At 47.7% G+C, this 24,056-nt stretch overlaps 1 long non-coding RNA gene across 1 annotated transcript; it reads right to left on the minus strand.

The window, feature by feature from the left end:
- Positions 1-2,374: 2,374 nt before the first annotated feature.
- LOC116499019 lies at positions 2,375-13,496 on the minus strand. Its single transcript, XR_004254210.1, has 6 exons — positions 13,450-13,496; positions 10,825-10,920; positions 6,629-6,715; positions 4,028-4,152; positions 3,040-3,171; positions 2,375-2,775 (listed from the first exon to the last, which is right to left on the minus strand). It is a non-coding gene; the product is annotated as an uncharacterized LOC116499019 (long non-coding RNA).
- Positions 13,497-24,056: the final 10,560 nt, after the last annotated feature.

Consider the following 24,056-nt stretch of genomic DNA (forward strand, 5'->3'; position numbering starts at 1 on the left):
CTCTGTATAGGATTTGTCATTAAATGCAATTAAACAAACCCTGCAGGTGTCCATGATCAGGCCTGCAGCAGCCCATTCACAACTGCAATGTTATTATCATCCTGACAACAAAACACCAGATATTTCTTGAGCTCCTCTGATCGATGCGCTTGCCTGACTTGGAACTGGAGGGAGGAGAGAAGGGGGGAACAGAATGGTTCAAATGCTCTTTAGACTTATTGATGGAAAAGTCAAGAAGCTACTCGGCAATCAGAGGGAGGGTGGAAAAAAAGAAAAAGGCTGAGGAACAGGAGGGCTGAAAGGAAAAAAAAAAGAATAGAGAAGAGTATTTAGGAGAAAAAAAATATAGGAATGAGGCAATGTATCTCATGACAATGTACCCAATGATTTTGTTAATGGACAAGACTAGAGTTTAGGAGACATGCAAGTGAGGTATTTTAGGTATGATTCCTCTCATGTAACTCTAGCCTGATAGCAGTTAGGCATTTTGTGTTAAGTGAGTCATGTAGGCACCCTTGTAATCAGTACAAAAATTAATCTCACTCAAAGACAGGGCTTGACTGGTAGGTTGACTTGTTGTCCAGACATACCTGTCTGTCTCTGTTAACTGTAGCTGAATTTAAGTGAGCAGCTCGGATCATCTCTCCAACAAATTGCAAATCCCACCCTTAACAGCCAGAGGAATTGGCTTTTGCTGAATGCATTTTCCTTTCTGTCTTCATTCACAAGGATGCATTTCCCGGTACGGCTATCAGGACTGCGTGCTACAGAGACGTTGCTAATATTTGTAGAAAGCAGATGCAACAACTTTGCACCAGAATTGATGTGTACTCTGACAATCGGGGATCAAGACAAAGTCCCGTGGTTTATTTCAGCCATCCCAGGCAGCCTGCAGAGTATGAAGGTCAGGGATTCACAGGGGACTGCTTGCCATCAAGTCCAGCGAGAGCGAAAATTTTGCAAACACCGGTCAAATTATTCTGCCTGAATCCTTTGCACAGCTCAGCCTCAGGGTGCTCTGAGGATAAACCTCTTTCCTCTTCTGTTCTCACCCCAGGAAACCTAGTTTTGTTCAGTTGATTGCTGGGGCACATATAGAATTGCTGTGACAAGGGAGAGCTTGTATTACTGCAGAATCTTTGCAAATGCATAGTAACACAGAAAGAAAACCATTTTGGGGTTGGATAAAGGGAGTTAAATGAGTAGGCTTCAGTAGCGTGTGTGCATAGGTAGAGCGTAAGGGATGATTGCATGCTACTACAAAACACGATTGTCAGAGCCTTTGACTAATTAGGCAAAGGTGATGCACTAAATCTTTATGGCCTCATCTGAAATGCCCAGATTACTGGCATCAAAAATGAAATTGAGATTATGTCAGAAAGAATTGGGATTTCTGCTCTCAATCCACGGGTCTCAGGATGACGAATTCCTTGGGCCATGCATCTACATCACTCTGCAGTGCTGGTCTTTGGCTCCTTGGTCACTAAGGCAGTCCAGATGTCCGTACCAAAGAATGTCCCCCTTTTCATGCTCTCCATCTCAAACATCGGAACATTTCCCCCTGCCACTTTTTGTGTCTTTCTTTTCCCCATTGTTTCACCACTTAATCTGCTGGTTTGTGCCATTAGCAAACCAGTACGCAATTACCTGGTGACACAAGTCAGCACTGGTCTATTGAAGCTGGCAGAGCTGCCACTGCCACAATATCACAGATTTTGGCCTCCAGGTCTCCCCACCAAGTGACAATTCACTGGACACACCAGTGGCTCCCCAGCTGTGGTCCTTGGGTCAGCAGTAGTCTGCAAGGCTATGTCAGAATCCACAGTTACTGCCAGTATTTATGAGTAAGCCCGTTTTGCACGGTCTCACACGTAGTACCTAGGAACATCTATCTGATTGTGACACTGGCTCAAAGCTTTTGGAGCCTCATGTGGATGCAAAACTAGCAGTCCTATTGATAGGCATGGCATTGCCTGCCTGCAAGCACTGCTCTGGGTTCCTCCATTTCACTCAGTTTCTGCCTAGACTTTGCTCTCAGACATGTCTGCTGAAAACCAGAAACATCTCTGATTTATTCATCCCAGATGCTGTAGGATTTACACCGAAAGGGATGTGCTCTATTCTAGGGAGAAAGACAACCCAGCAGACAAGAACTGGCATGTCCCAGCTGCCAGGCTGAGGAGCCCAGTGACTGTTAATGAGTGTCACTGGGACAGATCTTCAGCTGGCGTAAATGAGCGCTAGCTGATCGTAACTCCACCAGGACTTCAGTGGAACTCTGTTGATTTACACCAGATGAGCAGCTGCTGGTCCAGGGCCCGGGCTAGCCGGGGAAAGCCCCCTGGAGTTTCCATCAGTGGGTGTGAGAGTGGGGTAGAAGCCGGCTGTGTGCGTGAAGGGGTGCAGGAGAGCAGGCAGAAAGCAAATGAAGGGAAGAATGTGAAACATACATCGTATTGGATTGGCTTCGCCAACAAATATACCTTTTCTTCTTTCCGCTTCCCTTCTTCCCCACCTCCAGCAGCTCCTCGCTCACACTCCCTCTCTGCTGCTCATCTCCCTTTGTGCACCTCTTACCCACACTCTCCTTTCTAAACAGGTGCAGTTGCCACTCAATAGACTTTAATTACCACTTCAAGGGCTCTCACCAGGGTCTGCTGGGAGGGTGGAGATGAATTTTCCTGAGGATTATGCGTATGTCTGAGTTCTTTTTAGTCAGATGGCGGTATTACTGTCAGGCTGTATCCTTCGAGAGATTGTTTCTTCATCTTCTCTCTGCTTGTGTTAACAAAAAAACAAAACTGCTGATAAATGAAAAGAAAGCAGCCATTAGCTACGTTAATTATCAGGGCAGCAAACTGGTCTAGAGAAAAATACTCTGAACAATTTTAAATAACAGGAGTCTAAGCTGGACGTCCAAAACATTATTTCTGCTTGCAAATGAAAGGCCCAATGTTCAGAGGTAGGGAGCTCAGCATCTCCAAAGATTTCTGTGGGAGTCTGGGGTCTAAAAACACAAGTTGTTTTTAACCATTTTACCTTCTTTTTTGCTCTGTGCTCTTCCCATCATATCTCACTGGAGAAATGCACTGTTAATGCATTCTGCTGGTACCCGGGGGGATTCCTCCAGACTGAACGTGTCAGTTGATTTCTGTCTTCAGCATAGTTTGCCTACGATGGAGAGTTATTCCCAATGTTTAGCTAGTAAAATAACATTATTTTTACTATGAAGATCCCCTTCAGAAGACAATCCTGGAGAATGCAGAGCAGAAGCTTACGTCTGTCAGATCGGCTTGAAACTGTTTGCATAGCATGTGAGCATGCATTTGTGTTAAATGCAGATGCACACATCAGGTATATACATGGTTATATGTTCTGGTACATGCAGCACTGGAAGATATAGTAATTGCAAATGTAACAGCACCTTTTGGGGCTGGAAAGGTTTCCAAATATTTTAAAACAATTTTGCTTTTGCTCAATATCAATATTTTTAACCCTTTCATAAAATAAGAAGCAGAAAGGGGATTGTTTTATAGCAAATTAAGCAACATTTTCTTCTGCCAGCATTTGTTTTCTTAAACAAGCAATTGGGCAAACTGGGGAAATAGAGTAACCAAATCTGCATTATTGTGTACGTGTTTTCTGTGAAACATTTTGCCTAGGTCTGGAAGAATGTCCTTTTATCTTAGGAATTAAGAGAAACTGCTTGACCTGTAAAAACCAAAGCTCAGAGGATCAGCCACACTGGTAGGAACCTGTGTGTTTGTGGCTCGTGGAGCTGGGTCTGGCCCAGGCAGAAGCCAGCCCCTGGCAATTGCACACACGCAGCATTTGAGCTGCTTTTTGGCACTCGCTTCTGTACAGGTCCCCGTGCAAGCAGCAGTGTCCATGCCAAGGGGCAATCCTGTGCAGTGCTCTGCCTTTACAGTGCACGGGGGGCACTGAGCACTTCTGAGCTCCTGCCACCGAGCCAGCTTGTATTTCTGGGTGTCACCCAGGCTCTTCTTGTCCCTTGGGCATTACTAACCTTGCAGTGAGACTCAGGCACTCGACTGAGGTTTTTAGGTGTAGTCCTCACCCAATTGGTATTTGTTTCCCATCCAGCACAGTGCCCCTGTGTGCTGCTGTCTGCTCTCAGCTCTGGGCTTGTACCTGTAGTATGAAGAGAGAAGAGGTGAAGGAAGGACAGATGGACAACACTGATGGGAATATGCTAGTGAAAAAGCAGAGTAAACATAATTGCACCTCTGTACTAAGATACCCCTTTGGTCTCAGTTTGGGGATGTTTTGTGCAAGCACACGTCTACGCCATCGTCTCTGGACTTTCTTCTCACTCAGGGGGATCCATTCCCCTCTCCTCCATCAGGAATCCTGCAGTCCCTCCCTCTCCTATTCCTGCCCTCCCTGGCCTCTGGAGAGCTGCCAGCCTGCCCAATGCCTGGAGGCATTCCCATTTTCCCCTAATCATCTCAGGTTTTGTCCTTCCTTCCACTTCCCGCTGTAGCTTTTTCTTTCACCTTCTAGGATTTAAAAATTCTCCTGCCTTCCCCATCTCTCCCCTCCCTGCTTCCTTTTCTTGCACATTTTGCTTTCCAGGTCTGTCTCCCACATGTTCTCCTGCCATTGATGTGGGGCTAGGATGCACATTGATCACAGCCATCTCAAACCCATCTCTCTCTTTTCCCAAAGAGCCAATGAAAATGTCACCCATGAGATAATCATCATGTAGCTCACGTCCCTTAATTGCTCTCAAAGTACACATCCAGACTGCAGAGCCTCTTTGAAAGGCAGGTTCTGGCCTTTGGCACATTATTGACAGGCTGTTGATAGGCCCCTTTGTTGAGGAGCAATTTTGTCCCTTTTGCAGTACAATTTTTTTTTTATTTTTTTATATATTTTTTTTTTAAGACAGCTCTTTCAGAAAGAGTAGATTTTAAAAATAGAGCTGAGCTTCAAATGAACAGACTTATTCCTGAGAAACGGTGACATACATGTGAGATGAGAGCTACCAGCATGTTTGGTGCAGGACTTCATACAAGAAATCAAAGCTAAAATGACTGATAGCCTCCTCCCAAGTAGCTTATTATTCCTTCCCCTCCTAGACCTGGTAATTAGGTGTTTACTTGCAGTGTATTACTAAATCATTAGATGTCTTGTGTGTTCCACTATATGGTCCCTGGCAAACAAGAGAAAGTTGACACTCAAGCTGTGTGGCAACTCATTTGTATCTATTAGTGATAATTCTTTTGTTTATTTAATACCTGCTGATTAAAATGGACTAAGATTTCCTCATCACAGCAGCCCTTCGCTGCCTTAAAAGCTGCATAGGTCTGGGGCAATTGCTTGTGTGCCTGCTAAAAAGGAACACTTGAGAGCAGAACAAAGCACGCTTGCTCCCCCGTTACTGTCATGGGTAGAGATCTTCCATTAGCAGTGCAGAGGCTGTGCCACGTGGCTGAACCATCCTCCTGTCGGGCACTGGCTGCCCGTCGTACACACATGCTAAAGCCACCTCGTTAATAGGAATTTATTTTAACATGTCCTGTGTAAGCTGGGGTCCCACCGTGGTAGGCACCGCATGTAAATCTTGAGTTAACCCCGCTGAAGCCTTCGGCACGGCTGTGCTCCCGAGCTCCAGGCTCTCTCTAACTAGACTTCCACCTAAATCTAACAGCAAAATCTCCAGGCTATATGCAACTGAAAACCAATCCTGCAAGAAATGAAATTCTTTCCTCTCTGAAACAATGTCCTCCGGAATGATTTTGCTGTTAATGAACCCCAACTGAGCTGCTGTATTTTGGAGCCACTGGTGTGCATTTTAACAAGGAGCTCTCTGTGTGTGGATGTGCATCAACATAGCCAGCCCCCATAATGGAAGTCTGTTCAGCATCCTAAGTCCCGCATTAGGCTGTGCCCGTAGGAGCCCTGGGAAGTTCCACTGAGACTGCCTGAAGGTAATCATCTCTCCCTGCCTCCTGGCTGTCCCTAACCAAGTGCTCCGCTTGCATCTATTCTAGGAAACAGCTCTGGAGATTATAAAGTTTAGACCCTAATGCATTCACTAGCAACAAGGGGAGAGAAATGCTGTTTGATTATAGATGAAAAGGAAAAATGCAAGGGGCTTTGGTATTCAGAAAAATTTCCAGCACGCTGTGATTTGGTTGTTGAACCCTGTAAGGGACTGAAAGCCCTTGAACTTCATTGTTTTCTCTGAGTCAGTGCAGCCAAACCATAAGCAACACTTGAAAAACATAGTCCATCTAGAATTTATCATAGATTCCTTCATGATTGAAATAATACATCCTTCATGATTAAAATGATAAGTACTTCCCATTATAGAAACTTATTTCATGCATTACATCCACTTAAATAATTTTCGGTTTGTTTGTTAAACAAAGCCACATCACAGTAAGTAGAACATGCATTTAGATCAGTACATGTGATACAGAATGGAGCCCATTCTGCCAAAATTCAGGAAAATGAGTTGTGTCAAACCCATTCCCTCACCGATATGCCAGCAGAAGAATATAATGCCTGTTTTCTACGGAAAAAAAAAAAAAAAAAACAACTAATTTTTTTTTTAAGTTGTGTATTCATTAATTGTTATCTATTGTTTTGTTCCACCTACCTGTGTTGCACTTTATCAGGTTATGTAAAGCTGCAGATGTAAAGCTCTTGCCAAATACACCTTCATCAGCAAGTCATGAGAACTGTGCTAAAATAAAATGTTGGCTGGATTAGATGGAGTGGATTAGAAAGATGAGAAATATAAGCTAGGAGAAAATAAGACAATAAATAGGTCTGGCAAGGTATATGGATAATCTTCCTCTCAGGCCAAACATGACAAGATAATAACCTTTTTCTTTTCTCTAGTTCCATTTGCTCTTGGATATCTAGAGCTTTATGAATATTGCTTGATTTGGTCTTCTGGTAGGCCTATAGAACAAGTATCACAATGTGCATTTTTACAGGAAAGAAAAAAAAAAAAAAAGAGGCAAGGTACATTATTTAGGAATAGGTTTAAGTTTAAAATTAGCATTGCAAAAATCAGTCAAACTCTTCTCTTTTGTTGGTTTGGTTCCTAGCAATCACTGTGCTGAGGGCCGGGTGGTGTACAGACGACAAGCAGGTAAACCCGAGAGCTTCAGCCACGTTTTCACAACTCCCCTCTGCCACACTGGTTGCACAGCCAGGCCAGAATAGGAGCAGGTCTTGCACTCTCCTCCAGCCCTCCCCAGTCCTTCACAGCACCCAGCACCAGTTGAGGGACCAGGACCACACTCGGGCGATGTCTAGAGCTCTAGTTAGCAGAAAGCGAGGGGGTCAGGGTGCCTTTCCTCCTGTCCCCCGTGCTTTCAGAGTATTTGCTCCATAGATTATTTCCGAGCAAGTCTAAACAACCTGTATGAGCAGCTGCTATGCTCATCAGACATGAATTTTGGTGACAGCACCTCCTGATTTCAGAGAAGGCTCCTTTGAACTATCCTGGACTCTCCTTGCTCAGGAGAAATCCCCACTGCCTCTGCTAGGTTCAGGCTGCAGCCTGCAAAGCCCTGGGACCTTTTCTGAACCCTTTGCCTTCCAGATGGCAACGTCTTCACTGAGTGGGAGGTGTCCTAAGCAAAGTTTTTTATTGTGCTGTGCCATTGATTTCTCCAGGTACATTGTACCAACAACTCAGAGCAACAGAGTACTTGCCTGGGCAGAATTACAAACCACAACGTTAATAATTTGGTGAGTTTTACTAAAAAGATTTGCTGTTTTTCTTCCCAGGAACTGTGCAATTTTCTGTGCACAGGAGAAATGCTCCTTTCTACTTCAATGGCAGGGTGCATTGTCACCTTACAGGAGCAGGTACTGACTATTGCTTCTGATTTTGGGGGGCTCAAATCCATGCAATTTTCATCTGGGCTGGGTTCTCGTAGGTGGACTGTTCATCATAGCTCTAGATTTTCAAAAAAAATTAGCAGTTTTGGATCCCTTATATTTGTGTTTGAGACACTTTGAAAAGGGAACAATTGCCGGAGAGCCAGGTGCTTAGCAGTCCCTGAAAGTCAGGACTAATTGGGATATGGCATGCTGGGCACCTGAAAACATCAAATGCTTTTGAAAATCTGGGGGGATGTTTCTGGTTCTGTATATGACCTGGGAAGATTATAGGCTTAAGTTATGCAGAATAAAAAGGAGATCTTTGCATACTTTATAGAAATATCCTCAGTTCAGCCAAGTGCTTAACTTTAGATGTATTTGATTTAAGTGCTGAGTTAAGGAGTTAAGCGCTGAGGTTTCTGCAAGAGCATTTGTATTTTCCTGATATTGTGTAAGTTACTGTAGGTTTGTTTTATGAAAATCCCTGAGTCAGTCTCCACACTAAAATAAAATAAAAAGCCAGATTCTCCCCTCCATCGCGAGGTGTGATGCTGTGGGGGACACACAAGGCTTTGCAGGCTTGTTCATCCTTTCAGGTGCAGAGCCACAGACTGTACCAAGAAAAGCCTATTCTGTGCAATTCGTAACAAAACCCGAAGCCTGAGTCACAGACTGTGTTAAGTGCTGAACAAACACAGAACAAAATGTCCATGCCCCAGAGAGATTACGGTCTCATGGAGCCGGGCCGCTCGCCGTGGTGATGTATCAGGAGGGCTCGAATTAACGCCAGATTCCGCATGGCTGCAAACACACACTTGAAAAGCAAACCAATAATCGTGCAAACAAAACCCACCCAACCCTTCCCCTTGCCAATCACCATCCCAATTAACAGCCCCTGCGTGGTAACACTTGTTAGAGCCCCCCCTGGCAGCTCAGAGGCTGCTGAAGGCAAAATCTTGGTCCTGACCCTTCTCTTGGCTGCTACGCACACCCAGCTGTTTGTAAGCAGGGTAAAACTAAAAACCTCCACGCTCGTCGTACGCCAGGAAGGGGGCCATATCTCACAATCAAAACTCGCAGGAGCCATCTGGTCTCTGCAAATAAGGGCTCCTGGAGTCGGGGTGTGAGTGTGCGATGACTGGAGAATGTGAATGGCCCTATTCATGCAAGCGGTATAACAAGCACTAAGCTACCGGCGTGCTTCAGGCTCTGCTGAGTCAAAGAAAAGTGTGGCAGGAAGGGATGTTTTGGGGGGTTGTTTTTTCCTTTTGCAGGGCCAGGCCTACAACTACAGGATGGAGCTGCTCCTAAGCCCTGGGCTGGAAGCCCCCAGTTCATGCAGGAGCCAGAATAATGCATGCTCAGTCCTGGTTTGCCAGCAGAGAACCTTGGCTGGGAGCTGCAGAGTTTCTTGGAGGGTAAGGCCTTTGAATCTCAGCAAATGCTGAAGACTCCAGATATCCCGAGCAGCCTTAGGATACTCAAACACAAATACCAATATTGAATACTGCATTAACCATTCCTTAGCATTTTTTTTTTCCTTTCCTTATACTATTTCTAGGCTTTAACGTAGGTAATTTTATAAATTAAAAGTCCCAGTGTCTATTCTACTATGGTCAAGCTTCACAAAGGTATTTCAGTATCTAAAGACAGCTCATTTTTTTAAACGTTACCAATGAATTTGGCCCCACTCCGACTTATTTTCAGGTGAGGTGTATACCTAACTTATTTTACACATCCCAACAGGACCCTAATGCCTGTTCTGAACTCATTCAGTTTTAAAGAGGTGCTAAACAGCGACAGACTTGGAGGCCTCACAACAACCACAACGCTCTTTGAGGGAAGAGCTTGCTGCCTTTACAAAACACATAGATCAATTTTATCACCCACTTCTCAACTCTTCTCTGCTTTAGGATCTTATATTGACCTTCGGGTTGTTCCACAAGAGGTTTATTTCTTTTGCTTCCCTAGTAATGCATAGCTTTGGAGGGGTCTGAATTTAGTATCTTTTGTCCTGAATTTAGTATCCTTTAGTCTGAATTTCCTATCTTTCAGTCTGAATTTAGTATCAGAGAAAACTCCCATTGACTCCAGTGAGCAGAAAAGCCAAATTCTTTGCTCAGAGCTGTTCCTTAAATCTCCTTCCAGTCCCGACCCAGCGACATACTTCAGTCCCGCTGAAGTGTTTGCTGAACCGGGGTGGGTGCAGATGCTCAAAGCGAAGGGGGTGCTTAAAGGCTTGGTCAAGCCAGGCCCCTGCCTCCTCTCGTCCTCTGGTGAGGAGCGGGGCGGGCAGGATCGTGCGTGTGTCGCAGTGCAGTAGTGGACCATGGCGCACGCTGACACGCGCACCTAGTGCGCATCAATGCAGGTGTTTGAAAGAGCCTGGATGTAAAATTGCGTGTGAGTGCAGGTGTCTGGAGCAGGCAAAGTGCCCGGGTCTGCGTGCCAAGTTCAGGTGGCTGGGGCTGAACAAAGCTCTGCCAAAGAGAGAAGATCCGACGCGTGTTTATCCAGGCGCAAAAGCTGTTGCAGATCTCGCATCTGAAATCCACTCTCTTTTTCCTGCTGAGATTCCCAAGCACCTCCCAGTCTCCCAGCTACTCACAGCCTGAAACCCTACCAGATGCCATGATTGCAGTGGAAAAGCAGCTCATTACTGGAGTGGCAGGCGACGCACAGACAAATATTTGTGCAAGGCATACAGAGCCCAGAGAGTGGAACACATTGTCTTTTTGATGGAAGGAGGAAAGGGGAAGGAGGTCTTTGCCTGTAGCAAAATTACATAACAAAATGAAACAACAACAAAAAAACACCCTATGCAGTGTTTGTTACTAGTGAAACCTAAAATGTTTCCTTCTTAGCAGGCAGTGGTGTAACCTCATGCCAGATTGATTTCCAGTTTACAAATTTTGCTAAATTCTTTAAGGATTGGGAATTAAGTTCAGATCTTACCCTAAATTCTTTGTTCTTCAAAGATCTCTGTGTGTACGGATCCCTCAGAAAAGAGACAGGTTTTGATCCTTCTCTGAGATGCGTTTGTTTTGAGATCTACAGAAAATTGTTAGTAAAGAAAGGTTACAAAATATGCCCCGAACAAACTGAACTGTGACTTGGATTAAGCAATACGCTCCGCACAATGCAAAATGTAGTTAACTTTGAGGATAACCATCTGTCCTAACACTTTTATAATAAATATTAGATCTGATTAGGCAATGTTTTAGAATATGGAGATAAGCCCCTAAAAGCAGGAAAATGTATCTGGTGCAATATAATTTTCTGGCTTCTCCTCAAGTTCTTTCGCATGCCTGTGTTGAGGCAGGAGATAAAGGACATGATTTCTCATACATGATTTCTTTTTTACAGCTAAACTTCAAAGGAAAAAGATGTTAGATGGATGTTGGAAGAGATAGGACACGACAAAAACCAAACCCAAGTATGATGTTGCATTGAAGAAAGATCACAAATTGAGTCACTGTGCGGACACAGACCTGACAGAAGATGCTAAAAGATTTTCAGGCAGATAACAGATATTTCTCCATTCAAATTCCATAGGCAAGCATTTCCACAATTAGTTTGCTCAAAGTACATAATGTGTATCTCTGAATGTTCTCTGTATATTCAAGGCCTTAAATGAAATATCAACTTTCAAGTGTTCTTTTTTCTTTTTTTTTCTTTCCCCCCAAATATTTATTTCAGAAACAGCAAATAGGATTTTCCTTAAAATGGAGAACAGCTCGTTCGTTTTCTCGTCTTCTCAGAGACCAACGTTACTTAAGAAAAATACAGATGTAAAGACAGGAGGTAGGGAAGTCTGAACCTTGGTTTATTTTACCTCATTGAGCCTGTTAGGGCAAAATATTTAAGCCTATATTTACCAGAGCTGCGTATTTTCAATGAGTAGGGATTCATTTAATGAATAGTCTCAGCTTCCAAAAAGGGAGATAAAATAAATGCTTCATTTGACAATAGTGATATGCAATGCTTTGTTTCCGAAGTGCTCGAGTACTCCTAACATTTTTATCTTTTTTATTTTCTAAATGACACCTGTGGTGTCATCTAAACAAGAAAAAGTGGTGTTTGTATTTTTTTTTCAGTTTGTTCAAATTTCTACATTGAGTCAGAGTTAAATGTTTTAACAATTTAAAATATAAGTTTAATCTTGCCAAAATTTTAAAAGAAAAGCATCCTTTAATTTGATCCCACTATTTTATTTCTTTTTTTTTTTTTGGGGGGGGGGGTTGTTAAGCACTTGGTGAAATAAAAAATCCACAATCATATAACCCCTGAGCACTTAAATATAACATGATCTGTCAATGGACCCCGAGCGTATTAAAGTGAGGCATATTTTGAGTATTCAGCTAGAATAAACAATTGAGGAAAAATATTTTTAAAGAACTCCTCACTGATGAATTTCCTCCCAGCAGCATCCTGGCGAAATATCCTATTTCTCTAACCAGCCAGAGGATTCTACGAGCAACTTTATGAGTGAACTACAAGGCAGCCCCATTTTCAAAATGAGCATTTTGAGTTTTTCAACATAAAGCTTCAATACTGGGGCAGGGGGAGGCACGTAGATGCCGTTTGTGCCCGTGAAGCCATTCGGGGCCTCCTGGATTATTTTGGTCCCTGCTCTACCCCAGCCCCGGGGCTGTGAGCGCCTTACCTGGGGCCGTCGGGGCGACCGGGGGAAATGCAGCTGCAGCTCCTTCAACCCTCTTTATCCCCCTGGCTTTTGGTCAGCCCCCAACTTCTCTGGCTGCAGCCTGCCTCCCAAAATGCCCCTTCTCGATGCAGCTTCGGCCTCGCCTTGCGTGTCCCCCCCTTCCCCTCCAACTGCCACCACTTGCTATTGTCCCCAGTGGGACCAGACTCAACTGGGAGCACGGCAGGTGCTGGAGATGGGAGCTTGGAGATGGGAGCTGGGAGCCCAGAGATGGGATCTGGGAGCTTGGAGCTGGGAGCTGGGATCTGGGAGCTCAGAGCTGAGATCTGGGAGCTCAGAGCTCGGAGCTGGGAGCTTGGAGCTTGGTGCTGGGAGCTTGGAGCTGGGATCTGGGAGCTCAGAGCTTGGGGTGCAGAGCTTGGAGCTGGGAGCTGAGAGCTGGGAGCTGGGAGCTTGGAGCTGGGATCTGGGGGCTCAGAGCTCGGAAAGCAGAGCTTGGAGCTGGGAGCTGGGATTTAGGAGCTGGGATTTAGGATCTGGGAGCCCAGAGCCGGGCCCTGTCCGTGGTGCTGATCCGCAGCTCCCCGGCCAGGGGCAGCCCAGCCCCGCTCCCCCCTCTCCTCTTCCCCGGCTGCCCCCAAGGGCAAGGGCAGGGGGAAGCCGGCCCCGGACACCCGCAGCCCCACACCCTGTCCCCCTGCAGCCCCCTTGCAGCCTCCCTCAGCCCCCAGGAGCCCGTCCCCGTCCCCCCCAAATGCCGAGACCCCCCCAGCGGAGCTGTGCAGAGGTGGCAGCGGCTCCCCGGGTGCCCGGGGGTCCCCTCGCCTTCCCCCAGGTACCCGCAGCATCCCCGGCCGTGCCCAGCCCTCTCCTCCCTCGGCCGAGCCTTCCTCCTCACCCCTGCCGGAGCTCACCTGTCCCTGGGTCACCTTTGCAAGCTCAGGGGCTGGGAAAGCTGCCCTGCCTCTGCCTCGGGGCTTTTATGGGCCCCCGGGGGGGCGGCGGGAGGAGCGGCCAGGCGGGGACTCTTCGCTTTGGCCAACGGGAGGCTGCTTCTCCTTGCGAGCGCACAGATTGCACGGATTACATCATGGAGAGCCGCCTGCCCTTCAGTCTAAGAGTCTCCTCCTCGCGTCAAGGCGGGTCGGGGGAGCGCTGGCAGAGAGCAACAGGTCCGTCCGTCGGGGGAGCGACACCTGAGCCCCTTGGAAATAGGGCAGCGGTGGGGAAGAGGGCTGAGAAGCCATCCTTCGCCTGCTTCGTGGATGCCCAGGCAGGAGAACCCCGCCGGGAGAGCCAAGGAGTGTCCTCCCGTGCTTCAGTCTGAGTGAGGACCGAGCTGTTTTGCTTTGTGGACAAGTTGCTCGGTATCTCCCGGCACCAAACCCGCAGCAGCCCCGTTCTCTCCATCGTACCATAGCAGCCCTCCACCTGTATTGCATGTACACGTACCCTCTGATCTCGCAGCCTGGTGGATTAGCCAATTTTCATCCCAGCTCCTCAGCCTTTTTCATGCTGTTCTCAGGGCTGACACAAATAACCAGCCCTCCGTTCCTTCCCCGAGATTCTGAGCTGAGCTGCAACGTCAGATCTGAGTATCTAGAATCCATCTGCTTCTTTTAATGTTCCTGGTGCAAGGCCGTCAGACAGTTACTCCCTGGAGTGTGCCAAAGGACAAATCACTCGCCAGTGAGAACAAATTTATCTCCTAACCCTTCTGCCCAAGAGCACACGCATGTTTCTGACTTTGGCTGGAGGGTGTCAGCTGGCATGGATTTGTGTTGTGCCTCTTAGATTGCAACCACACAGGTTGCAGGCATTAATTCTTCAAGGTTGCCCTAGATTGTCCTAGATAGTCAGTACATTGAGGTAAAGCCTTGTCTCCTGGTATATCTTGTACGCAGGATATATTATTACATGATACCAACGGAAAAAAAAATAATTGATTGTAACATTAATTAGCTATAAATCAAAATGGTCCAAAGATAAACACTCGGCCCAAGTAATAGCTGAGATCCACATTCAGATCTGACTTGGGGAAATTGCTGCCTGCTATGAATGGATGGAATGAATCTCCTGCTCTTAAGATCTGGATCTCAAAGCAGATGACATGAACAGAGCCCGTTTTTAAGTGGCATTTGTTGCTATTCATATTACAGCTTGATTAGAATAAAGCCAAGCTCACTGTTTCCAACTCTTTTTTTTTTTTTTCCTGATCTTCAGTAGATTGCGGGCCAACTCCTTTGGCTGGTTTACATCGGCTGAGAATCTGACCAGCTACAGCGACGTATTTGTTGTTGCCTCAGATAAAAAATGGCTTTGAGCAGAATATACCTGTGTTCAACATGAATCAGTGAATATCCTGGCAGGCTCAAACGCTGGTCTCTTGAAGGAGGAGATGGAGACTGTGCACTACCCAATGACCTTGCAATGCATTAGTCACAGCATGAAGAATGTAGACTGGTATACGGGTAAAAGAAGATGTTGCAGCCTTACTAGTGCCTGGCCTTGAACACGTGTCTGTGAGAGATTTTTCGTTCAGGAGCCAAATCTGGAAGTCTTTGCTCTGGCTTTGTCCAGGCAAAGCAAGCAGGAATTCAGGGAAAATGTGAAAAGGATGCTAGGTGGAATTGTAAATGGCATCTTATTGAAAATGCTGAGGGGTGTCTAAATCACTCCAAAACTTACATCAAAAGGACAGTGAGACTTGGCTACTTAATTTCCCTAGAAGATCCTACTGGGCAGGCAATCCAGTGCAGGGGACTGGGACCAGTGCTTACAGCTGTTCCCGCTCCAGCTGGACTTCCTCATCCTTCTCTTAATTTTCCCTGTTCCCCATTTGCTCACCAGGACTCTCTCAATTCCCTTTCACTTCAGGCTGAATGTGCTAACTGCTGTGATCCCCTGGCCCAGAGCTGCAGCTACAAAAACCTCTTTGATTTTCCTCCAACCTTTGGGTCTTCTGCTCCTGAGTGAAATGGAGAAAGGTCCCATGGGGGTAAAGAAAAGAGCCATGAGGAATGATGAAGAATAACCTTCCCTGCTTCTGTTGTGTGAAGAACAGCCATTTTGCAGCTGTGGTGAGCCCACAGGGAACAAGTGTAGAGGTGAGGTGCTGCCTCTCAGCAGTAGCCTCTTCTTTGAGAGGTGTAGGGCAGGACTTTGGACTGACATCCTCCCTGTGCTGTCCAACCAGTCATTTTGGCCAGCAATTTCAGCGTGGCCCAGCTGAGAGCTCAGAAACTTGGTTTCCAAAGAGACCTGAGATGTGGACAGGAGGTGTTCCTGAACCAGGCTCAAACCATCTCCAGCCTGAGATACTCTTCATTCAAAGGCTGTGTTTGAAATGTAGGGCTTATAGCGAGAAGAGACCTGGAAACTCACCACATCCACGACAAATTCTTTCTCTCTGGGCTTTTCCACCGCCCAAGGCTCCTCTGGCTCACTCATTTGCATTCTAGGTTCGTTCCAGTGGGAGAGGAGATCGGACAGATTTTTCTCCTGGAGAAAGTCTGGGGTGAACCTAGAAGCCACAACAGCAAAGGTCACCGTTTTATTTAATTATTTCGAGTTGTTTTCCACCCCCTACTCGGAGCAGCCCTCGTCGCGCGGTAATTAGCGACGAAGCGGAGGGGGAGCGAGCTGGACTTTGGCCCCAACTGACCTGATTCGTACGAGATGCCTGATTAATGCACCTTGTCACATGGCTGCTGGCAGCGACTTGTTGCTGGGCATCCAGAGGTTTCCAAGGGAACCGCTCCTTCTCCTGCCGGAGCTCCTCGGGAACCACTCCTGCTCCTGCTCCTGCCGGAGCTCCTCGGCACGCCGCGGTTTGGAGGGCCCGGGGCAGCAGGCTGGGAAGCAGAGGTGTGCGGAGAAACACCTAAAATAGACAAGCGCCCACATTGAATTTGGGGATGCTCCAAAGTGGGATGGCTCTGACAAAGCCCTGCCTGAATCCCCGAGCCCCAGCAGCGCCTGGGCTCAGCCCTCCCCGCTGTCCTCTGCTGCGCCCCCTCCTCTGTGCACTCAGCGAGCTGCCGCGCACCTACCCCAGCCCACGCACACGTCTCTCGTGCACAACGCTCCACACGCCCCGTCAAACCGAAGCCGTGCTACAAACAAAACAACTGCTACGTGCTAACGGAGATGTGTTTCCATCCCCATGGATTTTCCTCTTCCTGCAGAGGAGCTCCAGCACGCATTTGACACCCTTTTCCCGAGGTGCATTTAAAGACTCCCCTTCCTATCTCAAAGACCCTTATGGACAGAGGTCAAATGCCCAGCTTTCCACCACTGGACATGCAGATGCGAGCTGCCTGTGCAGGCTGGCACAGAGATCCTACACAGCCTGGTCCCGTCTCCTTTCCCCAGAGCACTGCTTCCACGCACACAGCCGCTCCTCGCACCTCCCCTCCAGACACACGTCCCCACGCACGCACCCTGCACCGGCTGCGGGTGTCTCCATCTGTGCACGCATTTCTGCAGACTTACATTCACTCACTTGTTTGTAAACACCCCTGCTTGTTTGCACACAGGCGGAGACACCCCCATGCACGTGCACGCACGCTCACGCTTGTATTTCACGCTATCTGCACGCTCACCCTGAGCACGCAGCCGTCTCAAGGTCGCTTCCTGCACATGCACCTGCAGGGGCACAGGCAGTGCCCACCAGCATGGCCTGACACCTCGGGCAGGGACTTCTCCCAGAGCATCTTCCCCAGCCCTTCTCCCCTTCCTTGGTGGTTGTATCTGCGCTGTCTCACACGCCTAGCACGTGCTGCACACATGAACACAGAGCGGCAGCTCTTGGCAGTGGAGTTAACGTCTCTGGACTAGCAAACACAGCTGATTTGGCAAATAGCACTTCCCGTATTACCAGTCTTCCAAATATACTGGGCGCTCTTACAGCCGGCTGTCTTTCCTCTTCTCCCTCTCACCGCAACGGCAGGGGTGTGCATTTCTGCACCGTGTGCTCGAACGGGAACTTCCCGAGGCTCTTAACGCTGCTCCAGTTTTGTCAGCCAGGGGGTAAGCATTAGCAGCAACAAGACTCCAGAGGCTGTTAACGCTGTGCCAGGAGACCTTCCATTCAAATCCTGCATATACCTGATCCTTGGCAGCAGAAAGCCGGCTTCATTCAATTGATTTTTGCAGAGCAATGCTGATTTATCCCTGCTGACACAATGGTTTGTGTTGCTGAAGGACACAAACAGTCAGGGAAACATGTCTCAAACATGCAAAATCTTTCTCCCTTTTCCCAGGAAGGCAATGCTTCCTCGCTAACTCTCCGGATCAAGCCGCTTTCAGGAGATGCCTACCCAGTATCTTTTATCTCATCTTCCAGACTAGAAGTTGTGCCTGCAAGAGTATAAGATACGAATGGCTTCATGTAGCAAACCCTATTTACATGATGGGAAGAGAAAGATTCACAAGGTCTGGTTCCTCTGACTCTGAACTCACTTTTAAGCCACAGCACAACTGCTGATACCAACATTTGATACAGGAGGTGCATCAGGCAGAAGAAATGTTATTTGGACTAAACTCAAAGGCTTAAGCAAGAGGAGAGCATACGAGATAGTGGAAGTTAACGACAGCAGGAGGAAGGTACGACTCCATGTAGAGATGACAGGCTACAAATGAACAACTGCTTCAAATCGTCAAGGTCTCCGTGCGAGCGTGCGTAAGGAATCAGACATACTTGTGCCAGGGTGAGCTGTCCCCCACCGCGTTCAAATTACGTTGGTGAGCATGTGTGCTCGTGAAAGTACAAAGGCATGTTTATGTGTAATGAACACGCTTTTAATGAGGTGTCTGCAAAAGGCACAATCAGGCAGCAGCAGAGTACGTTCGTGCCACAGTGGAAGCCTCCATCCCTCTGCCTTTATCTCTGTGTTGTATTAAACCCCATGCGCGTGTACTTGAACTTGTGACATGGAGACCATGGCAAATATAATGAGGAGAAAGAGGTCATTCAGGCAAACTTGCCTGTCCTTGGTTGAGTTTGTGTTCGTGTCTTGAGCAACGGGCTCTCGGCTGCCGAAGCAGTTAAAAGGATAACATTGTAAAAAATAAAGCCCGTGCTAACTGAGTAAACAAGAAGCTTGAGAACGGGATCTGTCAGGGGCTAGAACAGCTTGTAAGCAGAGGTTAAAAGAAAAAAAAAAAGAGAAAAAAAAAAAAGTAAAAACAGCCTGAAGAGCAAACAAGAGCACTGGAGGCAATATTTTCATAAGCATTAAAAGTGGGACCTATGTTCCATTTCAGAAGTGGTTTTAACAGTTAGAAGTCAGAATCACATGGCCTTTCAATAAAATCTGGGATTCTGTGTCCCTCGGATATTTTAGATGCTGTTTCTCAACATACAAGACATTGGTGCCCCAGTGAAATTACCAGGCAGCAAGTTTAAAACAAACAAAAAGAAGTGCTTTTTCACACAGCACATAATTAAATTTTGAAGCTCATTTGCCACAGGATATTGTGGAGACTGAAAGTATAAATAGGTTCAAAAGGTTTTAGACAAGTTTATGGAGGTTTGGTCTATCAGCGGCGATTAAACTTAATAGTCTGGATGCAACATCCAGGCAGTCCTCGTAGATTGCTGGAAGCTACAGGACTACAGCTCGGAGAAGCCTTTTTCTTTGCATGCCCCATCCCCACGCACGGCGCTGAGCATCATCCTGCAGCCACTGCTGGAACTGGTGCACTGGGACGGGGGCGCCTCTGCTGCAGGTCAGCCAGACCGTGTTCGTCTTGCTAAATGTGCTGAGAAATGTTTTAGGCTTTCAGGGGGATCTTCATAATCAGTCATTAAGGAACACAGGTCCTTCACGGTTCTCCTGGTGTTTATTCTGCTATGGATTAGGTGCTGTCGCTGCACAGACTCTTACAGAATTACACCTCTGTGAAACCCACCTCGTGCAGTGAATTCCTGTTAATTCACAGTCATTTGACACTGGATTTGAATCCAGTTTCTCTTTTGTAGAGAAATTCCAGAAGAAGGTGGAGAAAACAAGGCTTTAGTTGGCACAAGAGTACACGTTACTGTGTAACAGGACAGTCCAATTCAGCTCCCACTGCACTGGTTAGAAGCAAATTCAGAAAACATGTGGCCAACGTGCTTTCAACAGATATTTCCAGGCAATGCTGCTCTATGCACCCTTCCCGGGAGAAAAGTAAACTGGATGAGGAAAGGTGTAGAGGTAAATTCTGCTCTCCCGTGCCGTGATGTCAACGAGGAGCATCTCCAGCTAGCAGAGAGCCGCTTAGCTAGCCCAGAACTTGCTGTCCTTTAGTGAGCACCAGGATTTTATAATGCTAGTCACAGGGGCCAAGTCCTGAGCAACTCCCCTGGTGTGGGTAGAATTAGCACACACTGATACTAATTCAGCATGTGCTAATTCTGAGCTGGCTGGAACAACCAGAGGCAAATGGCAACGCGTGGCCATCATACATCCAAGGGGGGAACAGTGAGCCCGTTGGTGTCTGCGTGTTTCGTAGCACTTCACTTCTGGCGGTGGACAACAACGCTTCCAAAGCTGTGCCTCTTTCAATACATAAAATCAAATGTCTGATCATTGTTCATGCGTGACCGTACCAGTTCCTCTTACTGTGCTTCCTGGAGGCCATGCTGGTCCCAGCATAACGTGCCTGCTCTGCATTTATTTATGTCCCTCCTTCTCTTTCCTTTCTACTCCCATCCATATTTCTTCTCTTCTGCTCTCCTCTTCCCCTCTGTCTCTGTTCTACCCTCCCTGCACCCCACTCCAACTCAAACACCCAAGGCTTTTTTTGGATGAAAATGATGAAAAATAAACCCCTTGTGAGGAGCTGCAGTATGTGCTCTGCCAGAGAGCGGTCTTATTCATTAAGGTAATGGTCTTGTATGCATTTGGGCATGTTATCAGTAACACTCCAAAGGGAAATGGACTACTTAAACCTATTATATCACTGCTTTATTCACCATGTGCTGCCATTTACCTCCTACATGACGCTGGGCTCTAATAGCACCAGTTCTGAGAAACCCTGCACATTAGCCACAAGCAGCTCATTAATCCACTGTTTTCATTCTTGCAAAAAAAATGGGCTCCAACCACATGAGAGCTCGGATGCTGAGCGCTCAGCCAAAAGCAAAACAGCTTTGTTGTGCCAGCAGCTCCAAGGTAGCCCCAGACAGAGCAGCACTTCCTGACGATGGGGCACATAGGGGGGTCCTCAGCCTCGTGGGACAGGGACAGGCACTGGGGAGTGGGACAAAGCTGTCAGCCAGCAGCTGCTGGGGGGAGACGTGGAGAAACTTTCCTGGAGGCTCCAGGCCAGTCCAGGTCCTGGCTGCTGATGTGAGTTCCAACCCAGCACATCCACTGTCCCAGGCAGAAGAAAGGAAGCTGAAAGCTTCTCTTGAACACCAGCACAAGGAGCCTGTGATCAGACAGGGGATAGGCAGACTTAATTCCAAGCAGCTACAATGAGATGTTCCTTGAGGGCCTCTGAAGAAAACAAAAGGCTCCCCATCCCATCCCATCCCTGAGACAGATCTGTGAACCTTTTCCCTTCTCCTCAAGCACACAGTGGCATAAAAGAGCAGCCACGTCTGCTTCGTGAAACAAAAGGACCCTGCAAAGGGCCCAGGCTTTCTCTCCCTTGCTTGCACCTTGCTGAGGAGGCAAGCTGCTCCATCTCCTGGCTGACGGGGATCCCTGTCCCAGCCCCTCTCTGGCTCAGGGCAGAGCTTGCTAAAGGACGCTGCAGGTGTCTCCGAGCGCGATTATTTTTGCTGAATCTCCAAAGATGGCAAACAAACCCTGCTGGTTATGGGAAGATGCAAGGCTTGTGGACAGGAGCTCACTTAAAAACAACTGCTCACCCATGTGAGAATAAAGTAACATCTGTGTCCACAAAGCAGGCACAGACAGAAACAAGAGGCAACACTTTTTAATGAGTGGGACTTCGGGAATCTAGGATCCGTTCCTCTGGCAGCTCTTGGGTCACTTTTTCCTGCTTTGCCTGTCAAAAAAAAAAAAAAAAAAGCTGCTGCTCTCTGGCTGTATATCCCCGCCTTCCTACAGGACAAAGGAAAATATAGAGGCAAAAGGATCTGGCCAGTGAGAACTAGAGATGCAAATGTTAGTCCCGAGGACCCATGGCATCCTGTTAATATCTGTGCTCCCCTCCTTGTCAAGGAGACCCCTTTCCCAGCTGGAAAGAAAGATGAAGATGCTGGTAGCCACAGAGGGAGGGGAGCTGGATGCAGAATTCCACTCTGCCGATGTTGTAGGGCAGAAATTACTGCAACAGACGGTCACCAAATGACGGATCTTCTCTGCTTCAAGATCCCAGATGCTGCTGCTGGTCAGTGAGTGACTGATGTGCCTGCTGATGTGACCCCCACGTGCCTGCCAGATGTGCACAACTGTCCCACTGCCACTGGTGTGCACAGGCTGCTTTATTGGAGGTGGCTTAGGGAAAAGTATAAGGAGGGAAATAGGGCTCAGGAGGTGAGCGGTTTAATTCATTTCCACTCTTGGGAGAGGACGTTAATGAAATGGGAAGCAAGGGGGAGAGGGCTGCGCCTGGTGGAAGAACTCCTGCCTGCCTGGGCTATGAGATCTGCTCAGGAGAGCCAGACAGCCACGCGGTTCAGAGTGCCCAGGGAGACCAAGGCTGATAAAATACCTACTGCCAAAAGGAAATGTGATTACCGGCCTGATCCTGCGCCCTGCCTGCTTCAATGTGTCTACACAGAACGGCTCACAACGAGCACAGAACTGAGAGGCACTTACAGAGGCATTTAGTCTAACACAAAACGTTCTCTTGGGGCACAAGGGGGATGGAGCAAGGCTGGACAGACTCCTCCCCATTGAGCTTGGCTTCATTGAAATCAATACGTTATTATGGGAGCGACTCCAGCCCTTAATATCCTACCTCCGAACAGTGTCATGGTTGTGGTGAACAAGGAAGACTTAGGCTGAACATTAGGGAAATTCTTTGCAGTGACAGGGATAATTAAGACTTGGAGCAGAGCACTGGGAAAGGGACACAATTCCCAGGGCACAAGGTTTTTGGAAAGAAATCAAGACAAAAGTCTTCCAGAGGAGAAGAGGGACAGGGAGGAAGCCTTAGAGCAGCAGGGTGGGATTTCTGCTCAGCCCTATTGCTGTTTTTGTGAAAAAAATAAAAATAATAAACAGGTTTTCCAGAGCTGTATGATCTCCTGACAGCTCTGAGTGATGTCAGTGACAGCCCCCAGCTTCAGGCTGCCTCTGCCCCTCTTTCCTACCACTTTTCTCCAGCTCTTAGCTGAGGCTTACCTGCTAAGTGACACGTTAAATAGAGCTGCAAATCCCCTCTCCCCAGCCCCTTGCGTGTCTCTGCCTCTCACTGCCCCACCTGAGGCCTGTTTTCTCTTTTGATGCTTCTAATGAAACTAAGTGGCTGCAACCAGAAAGTTTCCACTTCCTGCCTCTGGGCTGATTACTGCAGAGCTGACAGAGGCAGCATCCTGCGCCGGAGCCTCTACGGATGGGAACCCTCAGGGGAGGGGATAAAGTAATGCTCCGTGCCCTCTGCTCGTCAAGCACCATTAGAGGACTGACTGCTTAACCTGGCTACCTAAGAGAGCAGGACCTCACCAGGCTGACTTCTGGGGCCAAGGTCTCTGGAAAACATGCGCTCGCGCACGGACCTGTGATATCCTCTGCAGTCCTCGATCCTGGGCTCCGGTAGCAGAACCTGGAAAAGAATAAGTGAAGTTCCTTTATCAGCCGTGTTGCAGCAATTTTGGCTGGTGCTGCTGGAGGAGGAGCTGGTCTCGCTTGCTATTTTTGTGTGTGCTTAATGCTGTCTAGAGACGCTTCCCCACAGCCCTGATGGATGACGATGTTTGTGCCCTGAGCTGGGATGGATGGAAGGAGCAGCTGCAAAGCAGCGGTCCATCCTTCCAACCCCTCCTGCCTACCCAGCCTCGTCTTTAAAAACTGGTGAGACCTCAAAGTGAGGGTCATTTCAGGCCCTGACTTCCCTGCTGATGAGAATTTCTACCAGACATTTCTGGGCATTAAGGCTGAACTTTTCTAGAGCAGCTGCTAGCTGCCTGCCTGGCCAGATACACTGAGGCCCAGCGAGCTGAGCTCACAAGGATGCCCAGGTGACCAAGACACCCTGAAAATCACTCTCTTGGGTCTTAGAAGGCAGGCCGCTGCCTTGTTTTTCCCCCCTCTTCAATTCAGGAACCATGAATACATGCTCAGAACTTGGCTCCAGGTGTAGTCAGAGGCAAAGACCTCCACTAAACGCACCACGTGTCTCTCAGCACTCTGGGCACTGAGCAGTTCATCACAGACAAGGCTCACGTGCATGTTGCTCCTAGCAGGATGCCCCTTGGGAAACTTCACTCCAGGTTTCTCCTTTAGTCCACGTGTTTTTATCCTGCGTGTGGATCAATGGCTTCCCAAATATCCTGCCCCCCTTGCAACTACAGCCCTCTTCTTGGCCGGACTCCACCTTGGATCTGTGCTGGTGG

Source organism: Aythya fuligula, chromosome 26 (assembly GCF_009819795.1).
Source record: "Aythya fuligula isolate bAytFul2 chromosome 26, bAytFul2.pri, whole genome shotgun sequence".
Taxonomy (NCBI): Eukaryota; Metazoa; Chordata; class Aves; order Anseriformes; family Anatidae; genus Aythya; species Aythya fuligula.